At 46.4% G+C, this 23,617-nt stretch overlaps 5 non-coding genes across 5 annotated transcripts; all 5 read right to left on the bottom strand.

The window, feature by feature from the left end:
* Positions 1-4,215: 4,215 nt before the first annotated feature.
* trnan-guu (transfer RNA asparagine (anticodon GUU)) lies at positions 4,216-4,289 on the bottom strand. Its single transcript has one exon. It is a non-coding gene; the product is annotated as a tRNA-Asn (tRNA).
* Positions 4,290-10,869: 6,580 nt separating this feature from the next.
* Positions 10,870-10,943, bottom strand: trnan-guu (transfer RNA asparagine (anticodon GUU)). The gene has a single exon. It is a non-coding gene; the product is annotated as a tRNA-Asn (tRNA).
* A 3,264-nt stretch (positions 10,944-14,207) lies between these two features.
* On the bottom strand, positions 14,208-14,281 carry trnan-guu (transfer RNA asparagine (anticodon GUU)). The gene has a single exon. It is a non-coding gene; the product is annotated as a tRNA-Asn (tRNA).
* Positions 14,282-17,522: 3,241 nt separating this feature from the next.
* On the bottom strand, positions 17,523-17,596 carry trnan-guu (transfer RNA asparagine (anticodon GUU)). The gene has a single exon. It is a non-coding gene; the product is annotated as a tRNA-Asn (tRNA).
* A 3,264-nt stretch (positions 17,597-20,860) lies between these two features.
* trnan-guu (transfer RNA asparagine (anticodon GUU)) lies at positions 20,861-20,934 on the bottom strand. Its single transcript has one exon. It is a non-coding gene; the product is annotated as a tRNA-Asn (tRNA).
* Positions 20,935-23,617: the final 2,683 nt, after the last annotated feature.

The raw sequence follows: 23,617 nt of genomic DNA, 5'->3' as shown, positions 1-23,617 counted from the left end.
TGAACAACCAGAGATAATCACCGTCACTGATTCCCTTCCACAGGCCCAACTTTGTGAAGCAGTATCTTTCACTGGCAAAGGAAACGCCTTTGTCCACAGGTACCTGCTTCATTTCGATCACGATTTCAAGCCCCTCACTCTTCTAGTCTCATTTCCAAACACTTTGCTCATAGCCTCCAAAGAAGCTCTGAGGGTATCTGCTTGTTCCACCCGAACAGGCAGTGGGTTGCAGATTCCCACCAGTCCCAATTTGAGTGAAATGTTGTTCCCCCTCCACTGATTTGAATCTTAAAGAAGAAGCGGGGGAGCAAATTCCCTTTATTTTCGACGACACTTCTCATTTTGTACTCGGCAGGGTTCACACCTGCGTGGGGAAGCCGCAATGGATTTCAAGTCCATCGCATCAACCACTCGGCCCACGATTCAGTACCACACTGACAGTTTGACTTCCCAGGTCTGTCTGCCTGTGGAGCTGAGAAAGAGTGAATCATCGCAGAGTTTGTTTGACTCCAATCACTTCGCAGTGATTCGAAAGGGTTAAATATCTGCACAATGTGTTTGCAGATATTTCGGAGTTTCTCCCGAAAAGATGAAATGAACTTTCAGTGAGAAATTGCAGGAGGAACTCAGCAGGGCTGGCAACATCTGTGGAAAGAGAATGAGAGGCAACATTTCAGAATTTTGTTTGCTCCGACAGGTACTGTCAAACCTGTTGATTTTCTGTTTGGGTCTCGTCTTCTCAGCAGATGCAGTCCCTTAGGGAAGACATTAAGTCAATTCGCAACCCCTGTGTGGAGAAGATTTCCGTTTGGGGAACATTCTCCTGACCCCATTAAAAGCGCACAGCTTCGAAGCCAAAGGAGAGCAGCGAACACACCGCCCCTGGGTGGGTTCGAACCACCAACCTTTCGCTTAACAGCCAAACGCGCTGACCAACTGCACCACAGAGACAGGCGCTGACGCGGGCGGCATCATCGCTTAGTGATTTTATAATTCAGCCTCCCCGCCAAGTATTACAATTGTCGTCTATCAGTTTAACTTTTCCATAATCAAGCCTGGGAGATGCATTCTGGAGATACCGGGGGCTGTCTGCAGACACATCCATGTCACGAGGAACTAGCTTCCTTACTCCGGGGCCGTCGCCCTTCGAGCCTTTCAGTGTTTTGCCTGTTCCCGAGTTCTCTCATTGGCTCAGAGGCGAGAAGGGGTTTGAATTCCTGATGTACACGAACGACAATTCTTTCAATGTCTCAGATCAGTTCGTGCGCCGAGAACATCAGAATCAACCTCCCGGCCTCTTCAACAAGGGGACGGTGACTGGACTGTCGGACAGGTCATCTTTCATTCTCCTCCAAATCCGCTTCCCAAAGTGTTTCTAAAGGTTCACAAAGCTGGAGACTGGGATTTCTGTTTTGCTTCATGAACATTTGAACATTTTTCCATTTCCTAACTGACAATATTTTGCCAAAATCTCTTCCCAATTGTACGCCTTGTCTCATGTCCAGGGATGAGGAATTTCCATTTTGGGGAGACATTCCCAATGTTGAGAATGTTCGCTTTGGAGCAAATAAGGATAACTGGAGATTTCCTGGGGCTGTTGGTCATGATGGGAGAAGAAGCGTTGGGAATGGGCAGATTAATGATCAGAAGAACCAATTGCCACTGACCAGAGTCAGTTACCAGAGGACAGGGATTGAAGTTCTTGAATGAAAAGCAGCACTTGTGCCTAATAAACACAGAGAATACTGCAGAAAGCCAACAGGTCGAGCAGCATCTGTGGAAAGGTAAACAAAGCTGACGTTGTGAGTCTGATACGTTGTTTGTTCAGAACCCGAGTTTCCTGCATGGTAATCAATTCCCAGACATGAGAAAACGGGTCTTTATTGAGACGGGTTTTGTGAAGATTGAGCGATGATGCAACCAACAGGAAGTTATTTAAAATCGCCAGTCAAGAAAGCATAGCCAGCAGGTTAACACCCTGGGCGGGGAGCCCCAAATGATCTCTACGCCAACACCTTAAGTGTTCGGCCACAACTACACGCCCAAAGTTGAGGTCTAAACTTTCTCATGGAATAGTTCTAACAGGAAAGGTGAGTATTGGGCTTGTCCTGTCCGCGCCATAGTCCCAACGTTTCCTGTTCCCCTGGATTTGATCAGGACAGAGGAGGCTGATGGGAGATCGAATTGAACTACACACCTTGATGAAAGATAGAGCGGGTGGGAAGGATCCATTCCCATGCGTAGAGAGATTAATAATCAGGACCGAAAATAAGGAGCCACTTCAAGAAATTTGGGGTTCATTCAGCAAAGCTAATGTATGACTGTTCACAGAAAATTGTGATGAAAGTCTCTCGAGTTATTTTGATGAGAAGTGTTGATGATGCTAATACAATCGATAGGATGAACGTAGATTGGTAAATGTATTTGGTGACAGTTCTGTTCTAGCCCTGTGAGCGAAACCTGGATCTGAAGGAGTAGAAGGGACATTAACAACATCGATCTGAAATTGGACACGTGACAAGGAACAGAGCCATCATTAACAGTTGGCTTTTGAACTGGAGAGGGTTTCTCGTGAAATTAGCTTGAGGCTTGAGGTATGCAAGGTCAAGATAATTTAGGTAAAACATGGAAACACTATCCTCATTAGCAGACAGTGAAAGGATTACAAGACACAAATTAAACATTTTCGACAAGTGATACAGGGGACTGGGAAGATAAGTATTAGAAACTGGCAACAACAAAGTTCTGCAGCACAACACTGACATTCAAAGACCGAAAACATCCAGGTCCTGATTAATCCGATGGCATTGTGGTGCTATTCTGCAAAACATCTACTTGCAATGTCCTACAAAAGAGTGACAAAACCCATCGCTGTCAGCCTAGGATAGAAAATCTGAAGGGATGAACGTTTGCTGATTTTCTGAAGATTCACAGAGCTTAGAAGGGGTTTTGGTGATTGTTTCTTTTCCACTCCCAGGAGCCGCAGTGGTTGAGGCGTTGAGTTGGGGAGAATAAGATGTGCCCGTAAACAGCGTGTGGGGCTATTTCAGCTTCCCCTCATCTGACTGCGCTGTGAGTTGACTCAGATGTTCTCAGGGACATTTACTGACGCGAGACAGTGTAAGGATTCTCATTCCCGCAGATCGGGAATTCAAACCGTATGCCGGCTTCAGGACAATGAGAAAGATTAATTGGGGTGTGTGAAGAAGCTGTGAGCTGCATTTCAAACAGGTAGGTGGAGTTTGGTGCGCCAGTCCCTGTGCGCATCCAACGCCACCATGCTGCAGATTTCTGACGCCAACACGGACATGCGCAGCAATGGGAACATTCACAAGGTGAACAACCAAATATAATCACCGTCACTGATTCCCTTCCACAGGCCCAACTTTGTGAAGCAGTATCTTTCACTGGCAAAGGAAACGCCTTTGTCCACAGGTACCTGCTTCATTTCGATCACGATTTCAAGCCCCTCACTCTTCTAGTCTCATTTCCAAACACTTTGCTCATAGCCTCCAAAGAAGCTCTGAGGGTATCTGCTTGTTCCACCCGAACAGGCAGTGGGTTGCAGATTCCCACCAGTCCCAATTTGAGTGAAATGTTTTTCCCCCTCCACTGATTTGAATCTTAAAGAAGAAGCGGGGGAGCAAACTCCCTTTCTTTTCGACGACACTTCTCATTTTGTACTCGGCAGGGTTCACACCTGCGTGGGGAAGCCGCAATGGATTTCAAGTCCATCGCATCAACCACTCGGCCCACGATTCAGTACCACACTGACAGTTTGACTTCCCAGGTCTGTCTGCCTGTGGAGCTGAGAAAGAGTGAATCATCGCAGAGTTTGTTTGACTCTAATCACTTCGCAGTGATTCGAAAGGGTTAAATATCTGCACATGGTGTTTGCAGATATTTTGGTGTTTCTCCCGAAAAGATGAAATGAACTTTCAGTGAGAAATTGCAGGAGGAACTCAGCAGGGCAGGCAACATCTGTGGAAAGAGAATCAGAGGCAACATTTCAGAATTTTGTTTGCTCCGACGGGTACTGTCAAACCTGTTGATTTTCTGTTTGGGTCTCGTCTTCTCAGCAGATGCAGTCCCTTAGGTAAGACATGAAGTCAACTCGCAACCCCCCTGTGTGGAGAAGATTTCCGTTTGGGGAACATTCTCCTGACCCCATTAAAAGCGCACAGCTTCGAAGCCAAAGGAGAGCAGCGAACACACCGCCCCTGGGTGGGCTCGAACCACCAACCTTTCGGTTAACAGCCGAACGCGCTGACCAATTGCGCCACAGAGACAGGTGCAGATGGGGGCGGCACCATCGCTTAGTGATTTTATAATTCAGCCTCCCCGCCAAGAATTACAATTGTCGTCTATCAGTTTAACTTTTCCATAATCAAGCCTGGGAGATGCATTCTGGAGATACCGGGGGCTGTCTGCAGACACATCCATGTCACGAGGAACTACCTTTCTTACTCTGGGGCCGTCGCCCTTCGAGCCTTTCAGTGTTTTGCCTGTTCCCGAGTTCTCTCATTGGCTCGGAGGCGAGAAGGGGTTTGAATTCCTGATGTACACGAACGACAATTCTTTCAATGTCTCAGATCAGTTCGTGTGCCGAGAACATCAGAATCAACCTCCCGGCCTCTTCAACAAGGGGACGGTGTCTGGACTGTCGGACAGATCATCTTTCATTCTCCTCCAAATCCGCTTCCCAAAGTGTTTCTAAAGGTTCACAAAGCTGGAGACTGGGATTTCTGTTTTGCTTCATGAACATTTGAACATTTTTCCATTTCCTAACTGACAATATTTTGCCAAAATCTCTTCCCAATTGTACGCCTTGTCTCATGTCCAGGGATGAGGAATTTCCATTTTGGGGAGACATTCCCAATGTTGAGAATGTTCGCTTTGGAGCAAACAAGGATAACTGGAGATTTCCTGGGGCTGTTGGTAATGATGGGAGAAGAAGCGTTGGGAATGGGCAGATTAATGATCAGAAGAACCAATTGCTACTGACCAGAGTCAGTTACCAGAGGACAGGGATTGAAGTTCTTGAATGAAAAGCAGCACTTGTGCCTAATAAACACAGAGAATACTGCAGAAAGCCAACAGGTCGAGCAGCATCTGTGGAAAGGTAAACAGAGCTGACGTTGTGAGTCTGATACGTTGTTTGTTCAGAACCCGAGTTTCCTGCATGGCAATCAATTCCCAGACATGAGAAAACGGGTCTTTATTGAGACGGGTTTTGTGAAGATTGAGCGATGATGCAACCAACAGGAAGTTATTTAAAATCGCCAGTGAAGAAAGTATAGCCAGCAGGTTAACACCCTGGGCGGGGAGCCCCAAATGATCTCTACGCCAACACCTTAAGTGTTCGGCCACAACTACACGCCCAAAGTTGAGGTCTAAACTTTCTCATGGAATAGTTCTAACAGGAAAGGTGAGTATTGGGCTTGTCCTGTCCGCGCCATAGTCCCAACGTTTCCTGTTCCCCTGGATTTGATCAGGACAGAGGAGGCTGATGGGAGATCGAATTGAACTACACACCTTGATGAAAGATAGAGCGGGTGGGAAGGATCCATTCCCATGCGTAGAGAGATTAATAATCAGGACCGAAAATAAGGAGCCACTTCAAGAAATTTGGGGTTCATTCAGCAAAGCTAATGTAGAACTGTTCACAGAAAATTGTGATGAAAGTCTCTCGAGTTATTTTGATGAGAAGTGTTGATGATGCTAATACAATCGATAGGATGAACGTAGATTGGTAAATGTATTTGGTGACAATTCTGTTCTAGCCCTGTGAGCGAAACCTGGATCTGAAGGAGTAGAAGGGACATTAACAACATCGATCTGAAATTGGACACGTGACAAGGAACAGAGCCATCATTAACAGTTGGCTTTTGAACTGGAGAGGGTTTCTCGTGAAATTAGCTTGAGGCTTGAGGTATGCAAGGTCAAGATAATTTAGGTAAAACATGGAAACACTATCCTCATTAGCAGACAGTGAAAGGATTACAAGACACAAATTAAACATTTTCGACAAGTGATACAGGGGACTGGGAAGATAAGTATTAGAAACTGGCAACAACAAAGTTCTGCAGCACAACACTGACATTCAAAGACCGAAAACATCCAGGTCCTGATTAATCAGATGGCATTGTGGTGCTATTCTGCAAAACATCTACTTGCAATGTCCTACAAAAGAGTGACAAAACCCATCGCTGTCAGCCTAGGATAGAAAATCCGAAGGGATGAACGTTTGCTGATTTTCTGAAGATTCACAGAGCTTAGAAGGGGTTTTGGTGATTGTTTCTTTTCCACTCCCAGGAGCCGCAGTGGTTGAGGCGTTGAGTTGGGGAGAATAAGATGTGCCCGTAAACAGCGTGTGGGGCTATTTCAGCTTCCCCTCATCTGACTGCGCTGTGAGTTGACTCAGATGTTCTCAGGGACATTTACTGACGCGAGACAGATCGGGAATTCAAACCGTATGCCGGCTTCAGGACAATGAGAAAGATTAATTGGGGTGTGTGAAGAAGCTGTGAGCTGCATTTCAAACAGGTAGGTGGAGTTTGGTGCGCCAGTCCCTGTGCGCATCCAACGCCACCATGCTGCAGAGTTCTGACGCCAACACGGACATGCGCAGCAATGGGAACATTCACAAGGTGAACAACCAAAGATAATCACCGTCACTGATTCCCTTCCACAGGCCCAACTTTGTGAAGCAGTATCTTTCACTGGCAAAGGAAACGCCTTTGTCCACAGGTACCTGCTTCATTTCGATCACGATTTCAAGCCCCTCACTCTTCTAGTCTCATTTCCAAACACTTTGCTCATAGCCTCCAAAGAAGCTCTGAGGGTATCTGCTTGTTCCACCCGAACAGGCAGTGGGTTGCAGATTCCCACCAGTCCCAATTTGAGTGAAATGTTTCTCCCCCTCCACTGATTTGAATCTTAAAGAAGAAGCGGGGGAGCAAACTCCCTTTCTTTTCGACGACACTTCTCATTTTGTACTCGGCAGGGTTCACACCTGCGTGGGGAAGCCGCAATGGATTTCAAGTCCATCGCATCAACCACTCGGCCCACGATTCAGTACCACACTGACAGCTTGACTTCCCAGGTCTGTCTGCCTGTGGAGCTGAGAAAGAGTGAATCATCGCAGAGTTTGTTTGACTCCAATCACTTCGCAGTGATTCGAAAGGGTTAAATATCTGCACATGGTGTTTGCAGATATTTCGGTGTTTCTCCCGAAAAGATGAAATGAACTTTCAGTGAGAAATTGCAGGAGGAACTCAGCAGGGCAGGCAACATCTGTGGAAAGAGAATCAGAGGCAACATGTCAGAATTTTGTTTGCTCCGACAGGTACTGTCGAAACTGTTGATTTTCTGTTTGGGTCTCGTCTTCTCAGCAGATGCAGTCCCTTAGGTAAGACATGAAGTCAACTAGCAACCCCCCTGTGTGGAGAAGATTTCCGTTTGGGGAACATTCTCCTGACCCCATTAAAAGCACACAGCTTCGAAACCAAAGGAGAGCAGCGAACACACCGCCCCTGGGTGGGCTCGAACTACCAACCTGCCGGTTAACAGCCGAACGCGCCGACAAATTGCGCCACAGAGACAGGTTCAGATGGGGGCTGCACCATCGCTTAGTGATTTTATAATTCAGCCTCCCCGCCAAGAATTACAATTGTCGTCTATCAGTTTAACTTTTCCATAATCAATCCTGGGAGATGCATTCTGGAGATACCGGGGGCTGTCTGCAGACACATCCATGTCACGAGGAACTAGCTTTCTTACATCCGGGGCCGTCGCCCTTCGAGCCTTTCAGTGTTTTGCCTGTTCCCGAGTTCTCTCATTGGCTCGGAGGCGAGAAGGGGTTTGAATTCCTGATGTACACGAACGACAATTCTTTCAATGTCTCAGATCAGTTCGTGTGCCGAGAACATCAGAATCAACCTCCCGGCCTCTTCAACAAGGGGACGGTGTCTGGACTGTCGGGCAGGTCATCTTTCATTCTCCTCCAAATCCGCTTCCCAAAGTGTTTCTAAAGGTTCACAAAGCTGGAGACTGGGATTTCTGTTTTGCTTCATGAACATTTGAACATTTTTCCATTTCCTAACTGACAATATTTTGCCAAAATCTCTTCCCAATTGTACGCCTTGTCTCATGTCCAGGGATGAGGAATTTCCATTTTGGGGAGACATTCCCAATGTTGAGAATGTTCGCTTTGGAGCAAACAAGGATAACTGGAGATTTCCTGGGGCTGTTGGTCATGATGGGAGAAGAAGCGTTGGGAATGGGCAGATTAATGATCAGAAGAACCAATTGCCACTGACCAGAGTCAGTTACCAGAGGACAGGGATTGAAGTTCTTGAATGAAAAGCAGCACTTGTGCCTAATAAACACAGAGAATACTGCAGAAAGCCAACAGGTCGAGCAGCATCTGTGGAAAGGTAAACAAAGCTGACGTTGTGAGTCTGATACGTTGTTTGTTCAGAACCCGAGTTTCCTGCATGGCAATCAATTCCCAGACATGAGAAAACGGGTCTTTATTGAGACGGGTTTTGTGAAGATTGAGCGATGATGCAACCAACAGGAAGTTATTTAAAATCGCCAGTCAAGAAAGCATAGCCAGCAGGTTAACACCCTGGGCGGGGAGCCCCAAATGATCTCTACGCCAACACCTTAAGTGTTCGGCCACAACTACACGCCCAAAGTTGAGGTCTAAACTTTCTCATGGAATAGTTCTAACAGGAAAGGTGAGTATTGGGCTTGTCCTGTCCGCGCCATAGTCCCAACGTTTCCTGTTCCCCTGGATTTGATCAGGACAGAGGAGGCTGATGGGAGATCGAATTGAACTACACACCTTGATGAAAGATAGAGCGGGTGGGAAGGATCCATTCCCATGCGTAGAGAGATTAATAATCAGGACCGAAAATAAGGAGCCACTTCAAGAAATTTGGGGTTCATTCAGCAAAGCTAATGTATGACTGTTCACAGAAAATTGTGATGAAAGTCTCTCGAGTTATTTTGATGAGAAGTGTTGATGATGCTAATACAATCGATAGGATGAACGTAGATTGGTAAATGTATTTGGTGACAGTTCTGTTCTAGCCCTGTGAGCGAAACCTGGATCTGAAGGAGTAGAAGGGACATTAACAACATCGATCTGAAATTGGACACGTGACAAGGAACAGAGCCATCATTAACAGTTGGCTTTTGAACTGGAGAGGGTTTCTCGTGAAATTAGCTTGAGGCTTGAGGTATGCAAGGTCAAGATAATTTAGGTAAAACATGGAAACACTATCCTCATTAGCAGACAGTGAAAGGATTACAAGACACAAATTAAACATTTTCGACAAGTGATACAGGGGACTGGGAAGATAAGTATTAGAAACTGGCAACAACAAAGTTCTGCAGCACAACACTGACATTCAAAGACCGAAAACATCCAGGTCCTGATTAATCAGATGGCATTGTGGTGCTATTCTGCAAAACATCTACTTGCAATGTCCTACAAAAGAGTGACAAAACCCATCGCTGTCAGCCTAGGATAGAAAATCCGAAGGGATGAACGTTTGCTGATTTTCTGAAGATTCACAGAGCTTAGAAGGGGTTTTGGTGATTGTTTCTTTTCCACTCCCAGGAGCCGCAGTGGTTGAGGCGTTGAGTTGGGGAGAATAAGATGTGCCCGTAAACAGCGTGTGGGGCTATTTCAGCTTCCCCTCATCTGACTGCGCTGTGAGTTGACTCAGATGTTCTCAGGGACATTTACTGACGCGAGACAGTGTAAGGATTCTCATTCCCGCAGATCGGGAATTCAAACCGTATGCCGGCTTCAGGACAATGAGAAAGATTAATTGGGGTGTGTGAAGAAGCTGTGAGCTGCATTTCAAACAGGTAGGTGGAGTTTGGTGCGCCAGTCCCTGTGCGCATCCAACGCCACCATGCTGCAGAGTTCTGACGCCAACACGGACATGCGCAGCAATGGGAACATTCACAAGGTGAACAACCAAATATAATCACCGTCACTGATTCCCTTCCACAGGCCCAACTTTGTGAAGCAGTATCTTTCACTGGCAAAGGAAACGCCTTTGTCCACAGGTACCTGCTTCATTTCGATCACGATTTCAAGCCCCTCACTCTTCTAGTCTCATTTCCAAACACTTTGCTCATAGCCTCCAAAGAAGCTCTGAGGGTATCTGCTTGTTCCACCCGAACAGGCAGTGGGTTGCAGATTCCCACCAGTCCCAATTTGAGTGAAATGTTTTTCCCCCTCCACTGATTTGAATCTTAAAGAAGAAGCGGGGGAGCAAACTCCCTTTCTTTTCGACGACACTTCTCATTTTGTACTCGGCAGGGTTCACACCTGCGTGGGGAAGCCGCAATGGATTTCAAGTCCATCGCATCAACCACTCGGCCCACGATTCAGTACCACACTGACAGTTTGACTTCCCAGGTCTGTCTGCCTGTGGAGCTGAGAAAGAGTGAATCATCGCAGAGTTTGTTTGACTCTAATCACTTCGCAGTGATTCGAAAGGGTTAAATATCTGCACATGGTGTTTGCAGATATTTTGGTGTTTCTCCCGAAAAGATGAAATGAACTTTCAGTGAGAAATTGCAGGAGGAACTCAGCAGGGCAGGCAACATCTGTGGAAAGAGAATCAGAGGCAACATTTCAGAATTTTGTTTGCTCCGACGGGTACTGTCAAACCTGTTGATTTTCTGTTCGGGTCTCGTCTTCTCAGCAGATGCAGTCCCTTAGGTAAGACATGAAGTCAACTCGCAACCCCCCTGTGTGGAGAAGATTTCCGTTTGGGGAACATTCTCCTGACCCCATTAAAAGCGCACAGCTTCGAAGCCAAAGGAGAGCAGCGAACACACCGCCCCTGGGTGGGCTCGAACCACCAACCTTTCGGTTAACAGCCGAACGCGCTGACCAATTGCGCCACAGAGACAGGTGCAGATGGGGGCGGCACCATCGCTTAGTGATTTTATAATTCAGCCTCCCCGCCAAGAATTACAATTGTCGTCTATCAGTTTAACTTTTCCATAATCAAGCCTGGGAGATGCATTCTGGAGATACCGGGGGCTGTCTGCAGACACATCCATGTCACGAGGAACTACCTTTCTTACTCTGGGGCCGTCGCCCTTCGAGCCTTTCAGTGTTTTGCCTGTTCCCGAGTTCTCTCATTGGCTCGGAGGCGAGAAGGGGTTTGAATTCCTGATGTACACGAACGACAATTCTTTCAATGTCTCAGATCAGTTCGTGTGCCGAGAACATCAGAATCAACCTCCCGGCCTCTTCAACAAGGGGACGGTGTCTGGACTGTCGGACAGGTCATCTTTCATTCTCCTCCAAATCCGCTTCCCAAAGTGTTTCTAAAGGTTCACAAAGCTGGAGACTGGGATTTCTGTTTTGCTTCATGAACATTTGAACATTTTTCCATTTCCTAACTGACAATATTTTGCCAAAATCTCTTCCCAATTGTACGCCTTGTCTCATGTCCAGGGATGAGGAATTTCCATTTTGGGGAGACATTCCCAATGTTGAGAATGTTCGCTTTGGAGCAAACAAGGATAACTGGAGATTTCCTGGGGCTGTTGGTAATGATGGGAGAAGAAGCGTTGGGAATGGGCAGATTAATGATCAGAAGAACCAATTGCTACTGACCAGAGTCAGTTACCAGAGGACAGGGATTGAAGTTCTTGAATGAAAAGCAGCACTTGTGCCTAATAAACACAGAGAATACTGCAGAAAGCCAACAGGTCGAGCAGCATCTGTGGAAAGGTAAACAAAGCTGACGTTGTGAGTCTGATACGTTGTTTGTTCAGAACCCGAGTTTCCTGCATGGCAATCAATTCCCAGACATGAGAAAACGGGTCTTTATTGAGACGGGTTTTGTGAAGATTGAGCGATGATGCAACCAACAGGAAGTTATTTAAAATCGCCAGTCAAGAAAGCATAGCCAGCAGGTTAACACCCTGGGCGGGGAGCCCCAAATGATCTCTACGCCAACACCTTAAGTGTTCGGCCACAACTACACGCCCAAAGTTGAGGTCTAAACTTTCTCATGGAATAGTTCTAACAGGAAAGGTGAGTATTGGGCTTGTCCTGTCCGCGCCATAGTCCCAACGTTTCCTGTTCCCCTGGATTTGATCAGGACAGAGGAGGCTGATGGGAGATCGAATTGAACTACACACCTTGATGAAAGATAGAGCGGGTGGGAAGGATCCATTCCCATGCGTAGAGAGATTAATAATCAGGACCGAAAATAAGGAGCCACTTCAAGAAATTTGGGGTTCATTCAGCAAAGCTAATGTATGACTGTTCACAGAAAATTGTGATGAAAGTCTCTCGAGTTATTTTGATGAGAAGTGTTGATGATGCTAATACAATCGATAGGATGAACGTAGATTGGTAAATGTATTTGGTGACAGTTCTGTTCTAGCCCTGTGAGCGAAACCTGGATCTGAAGGAGTAGAAGGGACATTAACAACATCGATCTGAAATTGGACACGTGACAAGGAACAGAGCCATCATTAACAGTTGGCTTTTGAACTGGAGAGGGTTTCTCGTGAAATTAGCTTGAGGCTTGAGGTATGCAAGGTCAAGATAATTTAGGTAAAACATGGAAACACTATCCTCATTAGCAGACAGTGAAAGGATTACAAGACACAAATTAAACATTTTCGACAAGTGATACAGGGGACTGGGAAGATAAGTATTAGAAACTGGCAACAACAAAGTTCTGCAGCACAACACTGACATTCAAAGACCGAAAACATCCAGGTCCTGATTAATCAGATGGCATTGTGGTGCTATTCTGCAAAACATCTACTTGCAATGTCCTACAAAAGAGTGACAAAACCCATCGCTGTCAGCCTAGGATAGAAAATCCGAAGGGATGAACGTTTGCTGATTTTCTGAAGATTCACAGAGCTTAGAAGGGGTTTTGGTGATTGTTTCTTTTCCACTCCCAGGAGCCGCAGTGGTTGAGGCGTTGAGTTGGGGAGAATAAGATGTGCCCGTAAACAGCGTGTGGGGCTATTTCAGCTTCCCCTCATCTGACTGCGCTGTGAGTTGACTCAGATGTTCTCAGGGACATTTACTGACGCGAGACAGTGTAAGGATTCTCATTCCCGCAGATCGGGAATTCAAACCGTATGCCGGCTTCAGGACAATGAGAAAGATTAATTCGGGTGTGTGAAGAAGCTGTGAGCTGCATTTCAAACAGGTAGGTGGAGTTTGGTGCGCCAGTCCCTGTGCGCATCCAACGCCACCATGCTGCAGAGTTCTGACGCCAACACGGACATGCGCAGCAATGGGAACATTCACAAGGTGAACAACCAAATATAATCACCGTCACTGATTCCCTTCCACAGGCCCAACTTTGTGAAGCAGTATCTTTCACTGGCAAAGGAAACGCCTTTGTCCACAGGTACCTGCTTCATTTCGATCACGATTTCAAGCCCCTCACTCTTCTAGTCTCATTTCCAAACACTTTGCTCATAGCCTCCAAAGAAGCTCTGAGGGTATCTGCTTGTTCCACCCGAACAGGCAGTGGGTTGCAGATTCCCACCAGTCCCAATTTGAGTGAAATGTTTTTCCCCCTCCACTGATTTGAATCTTAAAGAAGAAGCGGGGGAGCAAACTCCCTTTCTTTTCGACGACACTTCTCATTTTGTACTCGGCAGGGTTCACACCTGCGTGGGGAAGCCGCAATGGATTTCAAGTCCATCGCATCAACCACTCGGCCCACGATTCAGTACCACACTGACAGTTTGACTTCCCAGGTCTGTCTGCCTGTGGAGCTGAGAAAGAGTGAATCATCGCAGAGTTTGTTTGACTCTAATCACTTCGCAGTGATTCGAAAGGGTTAAATATCTGCACATGGTGTTTGCAGATATTTTGGTGTTTCTCCCGAAAAGATGAAATGAACTTTCAGTGAGAAATTGCAGGAGGAACTCAGCAGGGCAGGCAACATCTGTGGAAAGAGAATCAGAGGCAACATTTCAGAATTTTGTTTGCTCCGACGGGTACTGTCAAACCTGTTGATTTTCTGTTTGGGTCTCGTCTTCTCAGCAGATGCAGTCCCTTAGGTAAGACATGAAGTCAACTCGCAACCCCCCTGTGTGGAGAAGATTTCCGTTTGGGGAACATTCTCCTGACCCCATTAAAAGCGCACAGCTTCGAAGCCAAAGGAGAGCAGCGAACACACCGCCCCTGGGTGGGCTCGAACCGCCAACCTTTCGGTTAACAGCCGAACGCGCTGACCAATTGCGCCACAGAGACAGGTGCAGATGGGGGCGGCACCATCGCTTAGTGATTTTATAATTCAGCCTCCCCGCCAAGAATTACAATTGTCGTCTATCAGTTTAACTTTTCCATAATCAAGCCTGGGAGATGCATTCTGGAGATACCGGGGGCTGTCTGCAGACACATCCATGTCACGAGGAACTAGCTTTCTTACTCTGGGGCCGTCGCCCTTCGAGCCTTTCAGTGTTTTGCCTGTTCCCGAGTTCTCTCATTGGCTCGGAGGCGAGAAGGGGTTTGAATTCCTGATGTACACGAACGACAATTCTTTCAATGTCTCAGATCAGTTCGTGTGCCGAGAACATCAGAATCAACCTCCCGGCCTCTTCAACAAGGGGACGGTGTCTGGACTGTCGGACAGATCATCTTTCATTCTCCTCCAAATCCGCTTCCCAAAGTGTTTCTAAAGGTTCACAAAGCTGGAGACTGGGATTTCTGTTTTGCTTCATGAACATTTGAACATTTTTCCATTTCCTAACTGACAATATTTTGCCGAAATCTCTTCCCAATTGTACGCCTTGTCTCATGTCCAGGGATGAGGAATTTTCATTTTGGGGAGACATTCCCAATGTTGAGAATGTTCGCTTTGGAGCAAACAAGGATAACTGGAGATTTCCTGGGGCTGTTGGTAATGATGGGAGAAGAAGCGTTGGGAATGGGCAGATTAATGATCAGAAGAACCAATTGCTACTGACCAGAGTCAGTTACCAGAGGACAGAGATTGAAGTTCTTGAATGAAAAGCAGCACTTGTGCCTAATAAACACAGAGAATACTGCAGAAAGCCAACAGGTCGAGCAGCATCTGTGGAAAGGTAAACAGAGCTGACGTTGTGAGTCTGATACGTTGTTTGTTCAGAACCCGAGTTTCCTGCATGGCAATCAATTCCCAGACATGAGAAAACGGGTCTTTATTGAGACGGGTTTTGTGAAGATTGAGCGATGATGCAACCAACAGGAAGTTATTTAAAATCGCCAGTGAAGAAAGTATAGCCAGCAGGTTAACACCCTGGGCGGGGAGCCCCAAATGATCTCTACGCCAACACCTTAAGTGTTCGGCCACAACTACACGCCCAAAGTTGAGGTCTAAACTTTCTCATGGAATAGTTCTAACAGGAAAGGTGAGTATTGGGCTTGTCCTGTCCGCGCCATAGTCCCAACGTTTCCTGTTCCCCTGGATTTGATCAGGACAGAGGAGGCTGATGGGAGATCGAATTGAACTACACACCTTGATGAAAGATAGAGCGGGTGGGAAGGATCCATTCCCATGCGTAGAGAGATTAATAATCAGGACCGAAAATAAGGAGCCACTTCAAGAAATTTGGGGTTCATTCAGCAAAGCTAATGTATGACTGTTCACAGAAAATTGTGATGAAAGTCTCTCGAGTTATTTTGATGAGAAGTGTTGATGATGCTAATACAATCGATAGGATGAACGTAGATTGGTAAATGTATTTGGTGACAATTCTGTTCTAGCCCTGTGAGCAAAACCTGGATCTGAAGGAGTAGAAGGGACATTAACAACATCGATCTGAAATTGGACACGTGACAAGGAACAGAGCCATCATTAACAGTTGGCTTTTGAACTGGAGAGGGTTTCTCGTGAAATTAGCTTGAGGCTTGAGGTATGCAAGGTCAAGATAATTTAGGTAAAACATGGAAACACTATCCTCATTAGCAGACAGTGAAAGGATTACAAGACACAAATTAAACATTTTCGACAAGTGATACAGGGGACTGGGAAGATAAGTATTAGAAACTGGCAACAACAAAGTTCTGCAGCACAACACTGACATTCAAAGACCGAAAACATCCAGGTCCTGATTAATTAGATGGCATTGTGGTGCTATTCTGCAAAACATCTACTTGCAATGTCCTACAAAAGAGTGACAAAACCCATCGCTGTCAGCCTAGGATAGAAAATCCGAAGGGATGAACGTTTGCTGATTTTCTGAAGATTCACAGAGCTTAGAAGGGGTTTTGGTGATTGTTTCTTTTCCACTCCCAGGAGCCGCAGTGGTTGAGGCGTTGAGTTGGGGAGAATAAGATGTGCCCGTAAACAGCGTGTGGGGCTATTTCAGCTTCCCCTCATCTGACTGCGCTGTGAGTTGACTCAGATGTTCTCAGGGACATTTACTGACGCGAGACAGATCGGGAATTCAAACCGTATGCCGGCTTCAGGACAATGAGAAAGATTAATTGGGGTGTGTGAAGAAGCTGTGAGCTGCATTTCAAACAGGTAGGTGGAGTTTGGTGCGCCAGTCCCTGTGCGCATCCAACGCCACCATGCTGCAGTGTTCTGACGCCAACACGGACATGCGCAGCAATGGGCACATTCACAAGGTGAACAACCAAATATAATCACCGTCACTGATTCCCTTCCACAGGCCCAACTTTGTGAAGCAGTATCTTTCACTGGCAAAGGAAACGCCTTTGTCCACAGGTACCTGCTTCATTTCGATCACGATTTCAAGCCCCTCACTCTTCTAGTCTCATTTCCAAACACTTTGCTCATAGCCTCCAAAGAAGCTCTGAGGGTATCTGCTTGTTCCACCCGAACAGGCAGTGGGTTGCAGATTCCCACCAGTCCCAATTTGAGTGAAATGTTTTTCCCCCTCCACTGATTTGAATCTTAAAGAAGAAGCGGGGGAGCAAACTCCCTTTCTTTTCGACGACATTTCTCATTTTGTACTCGGCAGGGTTCACACCTGCGTGGGGAAGCCGCAATGGATTTCAAGTCCATCGCATCAACCACTCGGCCCACGATTCAGTACCACACTGACAGTTTGACTTCCCAGGTCTGTCTGCCTGTGGAGCTGAGAAAGAGTGAATCATCGCAGAGTTTGTTTGACTCCAATCACTTCGCAGTGATTCGAAAGGGTTAAATATCTGCACATGGTGTTTGCAGATATTTTGGTGTTTCTCCCGAAAAGCTGAAATGAACTTTCAGTGAGAAATTGCAGGAGGAACTCAGCAGGGCAGGCAACATCTGTGGAAAGAGAATCAGAGGCAACATTTCAGAATTTTGTTTGCTCCGACGGGTACTGTCAAACCTGTTGATTTTCTGTTTGGGTCTCATCTTCTCAGCAGATGCAGTCCCTCAGGTAAGACATGAAGTCAACTCGCAACCCCCCTGTGTGGAGAAGATTTCCGTTTGGGGAACATTCTCCTGACCCCATTAAAAGCGCACAGCTTCGAAGCCAAAGGAGAGCAGCGAACACACCGCCCCTGGGTGGGCTCGAACCACCAACCTTTCGGTTAACAGCCGAACGCGCTGACCAATTGCGCCACAGAGACAGGTGCAGATGGGGGTGGCACCATCGCTTAGTGATTTTATAATTCAGCCTCCCCGCCAAGAATTACAATTGTCGTCGATCAGTTTAACTTTTCCATAATCAAGCCTGGGAGATGCATTCTGGAGATACCGGGGGCTGTCTGCAGACACATCCATGTCACGAGGAACTAGCTTTCTTACTCCGGGTCCGTCGCCCTTCGAGCCTTTCAGTGTTTTGCCTGTTCCCGAGTTCTCTCATTGGCTCGGAGGCGAGAAGGGGTTTGAATTCCTGATGTACACGAACGACAATTCTTTCAATGTCTCAGATCAGTTCGTGTGCCGAGAACATCAGAATCAACCTCCCGGCCTCTTCAACAAGGGGACGGTGTCTGGACTGTCGGACAGGTCATCTTTCATTCTCCTCCAAATCCGCTTCCCAAAGTGTTTCTAAAGGTTCACAAAGCTGGAGACTGGGATTTCTGTTTTGCTTCATGAACATTTGAACATTTTTCCATTTCCTAACTGACAATATTTTGCCGAAATCTCTTCCCAATTGTACGCCTTGTCTCATGTCCAGGGATGAGGAATTTCCATTTTGGGGAGACATTCCCAATGTTGAGAATGTTCGCTTTGGAGCAAACAAGGATAACTGGAGATTTCCTGGGGCTGTTGGTAATGATGGGAGAAGAAGCGTTGGGAATGGGCAGATTAATGATCAGAAGAACCAATTGCTACTGACCAGAGTCAGTTACCAGAGGACAGAGATTGAAGTTCTTGAATGAAAAGCAGCACTTGTGCCTAATAAACACAGAGAATACTGCAGAAAGCCAACAGGTCGAGCAGCATCTGTGGAAAGGTAAACAGAGCTGACGTTGTGAGTCTGATACGTTGTTTGTTCAGAACCCGAGTTTCCTGCATGGCAATCAATTCCCAGACATGAGAAAACGGGTCTTTATTGAGACGGGTTTTGTGAAGATTGAGCGATGATGCAACCAACAGGAAGTTATTTAAAATCGCCAGTGAAGAAAGTATAGCCAGCAGGTTAACACCCTGGGCGGGGAGCCCCAAATGATCTCTACGCCAACACCTTAAGTGTTCGGCCACAACTACACGCCCAAAGTTGAGGTCTAAACTTTCTCATGGAATAGTTCTAACAGGAAAGGTGAGTATTGGGCTTGTCCTGTCCGCGCCATAGTCCCAACGTTTCCTGTTCCCCTGGATTTGATCAGGACAGAGGAGGCTGATGGGAGATCGAATTGAACTACACACCTTGATGAAAGATAGAGCGGGTGGGAAGGATCCATTCCCATGCGTAGAGAGATTAATAATCAGGACCGAAAATAAGGAGCCACTTCAAGAAATTTGAGGTTCATTCAGCAAAGCTAATGTATGACTGTTCACAGAAAATTGTGATGAAAGTCTCTCGAGTTATTTTGATGAGAAGTGTTGATGATCCTAATACAATCGATAGGATGAACGTAGATTGGTAAATGTATTTGGTGACAGTTCTGTTCTAGCCCTGTGAGCGAAACCTGGATCTGAAGGAGTAGAAGGGACATTAACAACATCGATCTGAAATTGGACACGTGACAAGGAACAGAGCCATCATTAACAGTTGGCTTTTGAACTGGAGAGGTTTTCTCGTGAAATTAGCTTGAGGCTTGAGGTATGCAAGGTCAAGATAATTTAGGTAAAACATGGAAACACTATCCTCATTAGCAGACAGTGAAAGGATTACAAGACACAAATTAAACATTTTCGACAAGTGATACAGGGGACTGGGAAGATAAGTATTAGAAACTGGCAACAACAAAGTTCTGCAGCACAACACTGACATTCAAAGACCGAAAACATCCAGGTCCTGATTAATCAGATGGCAATGTGGTGCTATTCTGCAAAACATCTACTTGCAATGTCCTACAAAAGAGTGACAAAACCCATCGCTGTCAGCCTAGGATACAAAATCCGAAGGGATGAACGTTTGCTGATTTTCTGAAGATTCACAGAGCTTAGACGGGGTTTTGGTGATTGTTTCTTTTCCACTCCCAGGAGCCGCAGTGGTTGAGGCGTTGAGTTGGGGAGAATAAGATGTGCCCGTAAACAGCGTGTGGGGCTATTTCAGCTTCCCCTCATCTGACTGCGCTGTGAGTTGACTCAGATGTTCTCAGGGACATTTACTGACGCGAGACAGTGTAAGGATTCTCATTCCCGCAGATCGGGAATTCAAACCGTATGCCGGCTTCAGGACAATGAGAAAGATTAATTGGGGTGTGTGAAGAAGCTGTGAGCTGCATTTCAAACAGGTAGGTGGAGTTTGGTGCGCCAGTCCCTGTGCGCATCCAACGCCACCATGCTGCAGAGTTCTGACGCCAACACGGACATGCGCAGCAATGGGCACATTCACAAGGTGAACAACCAAATATAATCACCGTCACTGATTCCCTTCCACAGGCCCAACTTTGTGAAGCAGTATCTTTCACTGGCAAAGGAAACGCCTTTGTCCACAGGTACCTGCTTCATTTCGATCACGATTTCAAGCCCGTCACTCTTCTAGTCTCATTTCCAAACACTTTGCTCATAGCCTCCAAAGAAGCTCTGAGGGTATCTGCTTGTTCCACCCGAACAGGCAGTGGGTTGCAGATTCCCACCAGTCCCAATTTGAGTGAAATGTTTTTCCCCCTCCACTGATTTGAATCTTAAAGAAGAAGCGGGGGAGCAAACTCCCTTTCTTTTCGACGACATTTCTCATTTTGTACTCGGCAGGGTTCACACCTGCGTGGGGAAGCCGCAATGGATTTCAAGTCCATCGCATCAACCACTCGGCCCACGATTCAGTACCACACTGACAGCTTGACTTCCCAGGTCTGTCTGCCTGTGGAGCTGAGAAAGAGTGAATCATCGCAGAGTTTGTTTGACTCCAATCACTTCGCAGTGATTCGAAAGGGTTAAATATCTGCACATGGTGTTTGCAGATATTTTGGTGTTTCTCCCGAAAAGCTGAAATGAACTTTCAGTGAGAAATTGCAGGAGGAACTCAGCAGGGCAGGCAACATCTGTGGAAAGAGAATCAGAGGCAACATTTCAGAATTTTGTTTGCTCCGACGGGTACTGTCAAACCTGTTGATTTTCTGTTTGGGTCTCATCTTCTCAGCAGATGCAGTCCCTCAGGTAAGACATGAAGTCAACTCGCAACCCCCCTGTGTGGAGAAGATTTCCGTTTGGGGAACATTCTCCTGACCCCATTAAAAGCGCACAGCTTCGAAGCCAAAGGAGAGCAGCGAACACACCGCCCCTGGGTGGGCTCGAACCACCAACCTTTCGGTTAACAGCCGAACGCGCTGACCAATTGCGCCACAGAGACAGGTGCAGATGGGGGTGGCACCATCGCTTAGTGATTTTATAATTCAGCCTCCCCGCCAAGAATTACAATTGTCGTCGATCAGTTTAACTTTTCCATAATCAAGCCTGGGAGATGCATTCTGGAGATACCGGGGGCTGTCTGCAGACACATCCATGTCACGAGGAACTAGCTTTCTTACTCCGGGTCCGTCGCCCTTCGAGCCTTTCAGTGTTTTGCCTGTTCCCGAGTTCTCTCATTGGCTCGGAGGCGAGAAGGGGTTTGAATTCCTGATGTACACGAACGACAATTCTTTCAATGTCTCAGATCAGTTCGTGTGCCGAGAACATCAGAATCAACCTCCCGGCCTCTTCAACAAGGGGACGGTGTCTGGACTGTCGGACAGGTCATCTTTCATTCTCCTCCAAATCCGCTTCCCAAAGTGTTTCTAAAGGTTCACAAAGCTGGAGACTGGGATTTCTGTTTTGCTTCATGAACATTTGAACATTTTTCCATTTCCTAACTGACAATATTTTGCCGAAATCTCTTCCCAATTGTACGCCTTGTCTCATGTCCAGGGATGAGGAATTTCCATTTTGGGGAGACATTCCCAATGTTGAGAATGTTCGCTTTGGAGCAAACAAGGATAACTGGAGATTTCCTGGGGCTGTTGGTAATGATGGGAGAAGAAGCGTTGGGAATGGGCAGATTAATGATCAGAAGAACCAATTGCTACTGACCAGAGTCAGTTACCAGAGGACAGAGATTGAAGTTCTTGAATGAAAAGCAGCACTTGTGCCTAATAAACACAGAGAATACTGCAGAAAGCCAACAGGTCGAGCAGCATCTGTGGAAAGGTAAACAGAGCTGACGTTGTGAGTCTGATACGTTGTTTGTTCAGAACCCGAGTTTCCTGCATGGCAATCAATTCCCAGACATGAGAAAACGGGTCTTTATTGAGACGGGTTTTGTGAAGATTGAGCGATGATGCAACCAACAGGAAGTTATTTAAAATCGCCAGTGAAGAAAGTATAGCCAGCAGGTTAACACCCTGGGCGGGGAGCCCCAAATGATCTCTACGCCAACACCTTAAGTGTTCGGCCACAACTACACGCCCAAAGTTGAGGTCTAAACTTTCTCATGGAATAGTTCTAACAGGAAAGGTGAGTATTGGGCTTGTCCTGTCCGCGCCATAGTCCCAACGTTTCCTGTTCCCCTGGATTTGATCAGGACAGAGGAGGCTGATGGGAGATCGAATTGAACTACACACCTTGATGAAAGATAGAGCGGGTGGGAAGGATCCATTCCCATGCGTAGAGAGATTAATAATCAGGACCGAAAATAAGGAGCCACTTCAAGAAATTTGGGGTTCATTCAGCAAAGCTAATGTATGACTGTTCACAGAAAATTGTGATGAAAGTCTCTCGAGTTATTTTGATGAGAAGTGTTGATGATGCTAATACAATCGATAGGATGAACGTAGATTGGTAAATGTATTTGGTGACAGTTCTGTTCTAGCCCTGTGAGCGAAACCTGGATCTGAAGGAGTAGAAGGGACATTAACAACATCGATCTGAAATTGGACACGTGACAAGGAACAGAGCCATCATTAACAGTTGGCTTTTGAACTGGAGAGGGTTTCTCGTGAAATTAGCTTGAGGCTTGAGGTATGCAAGGTCAAGATAATTTAGGTAAAACATGGAAACACTATCCTCATTAGCAGACAGTGAAAGGATTACAAGACACAAATTAAACATTTTCGACAAGTGATACAGGGGACTGGGAAGATAAGTATTAGAAACTGGCAACAACAAAGTTCTGCAGCACAACACTGACATTCAAAGACCGAAAACATCCAGGTCCTGATTAATCAGATGGCATTGTGGTGCTATTCTGCAAAACATCTACTTGCAATGTCCTACAAAAGAGTGACAAAACCCATCGCTGTCAGCCTAGGATAGAAAATCCGAAGGGATGAACGTTTGCTGATTTTCTGAAGATTCACAGAGCTTAGAAGGGGTTTTCGTGATTGTTTCTTTTCCACTCCCAGGAGCCGCAGTGGTTGAGGCGTTGAGTTGGGGAGAATAAGATGTGCCCGTAAACAGCGTGTGGGGCTATTACAGCTTCCCCTCATCTGACTGCGCTGTGAGTTGACTCAGATGTTCTCAGGGACATTTACTGACGCGAGACAGATCGGGAATTCAAACCGTATGCCGGCTTCAGGACAATGAGAAAGATTAATTGGGGTGTGTGAAGGAGCTGTGAGCTGCATTTCAAACAGGTAGGTGGAGTTTGGTGCGCCAGTCCCTGTGCGCATCCAACGCCACCATGCTGCAGAGTTCTGACGCCAACACGGACATGCGCAGCAATGGGCACATTCACAAGGTGAACAACCAAATATAATCACCGTCACTGATTCCCTTCCACAGGCCCAACTTTGTGAAGCAGTATCTTCCACTGGCAAAGGAAACGCCTTTGTCCACAGGTACCTGCTTCATTTCGATCACGATTTCAAGCCCCTCACTCTTCTAGTCTCATTTCCAAACACTTTGCTCATAGCCTCCAAAGAAGCTCTGAGGGTATCTGCTTGTTCCACCCGAACAGGCAGTGGGTTGCAGATTCCCACCAGTCCCAATTTGAGTGAAATGTTTTTCCCCCTCCACTGATGTGAATCTTAAAGAAGAAGCGGGGGAGCAAACTCCCTTTC

The sequence above is a fragment of the Chiloscyllium punctatum genome, chromosome 36 (genome assembly GCF_047496795.1).
Source record: "Chiloscyllium punctatum isolate Juve2018m chromosome 36, sChiPun1.3, whole genome shotgun sequence".
Lineage (NCBI taxonomy): Eukaryota > Metazoa > Chordata > Chondrichthyes > Orectolobiformes > Hemiscylliidae > Chiloscyllium > Chiloscyllium punctatum.
This window is presented reverse-complemented; position numbering and strand designations above follow the sequence as displayed.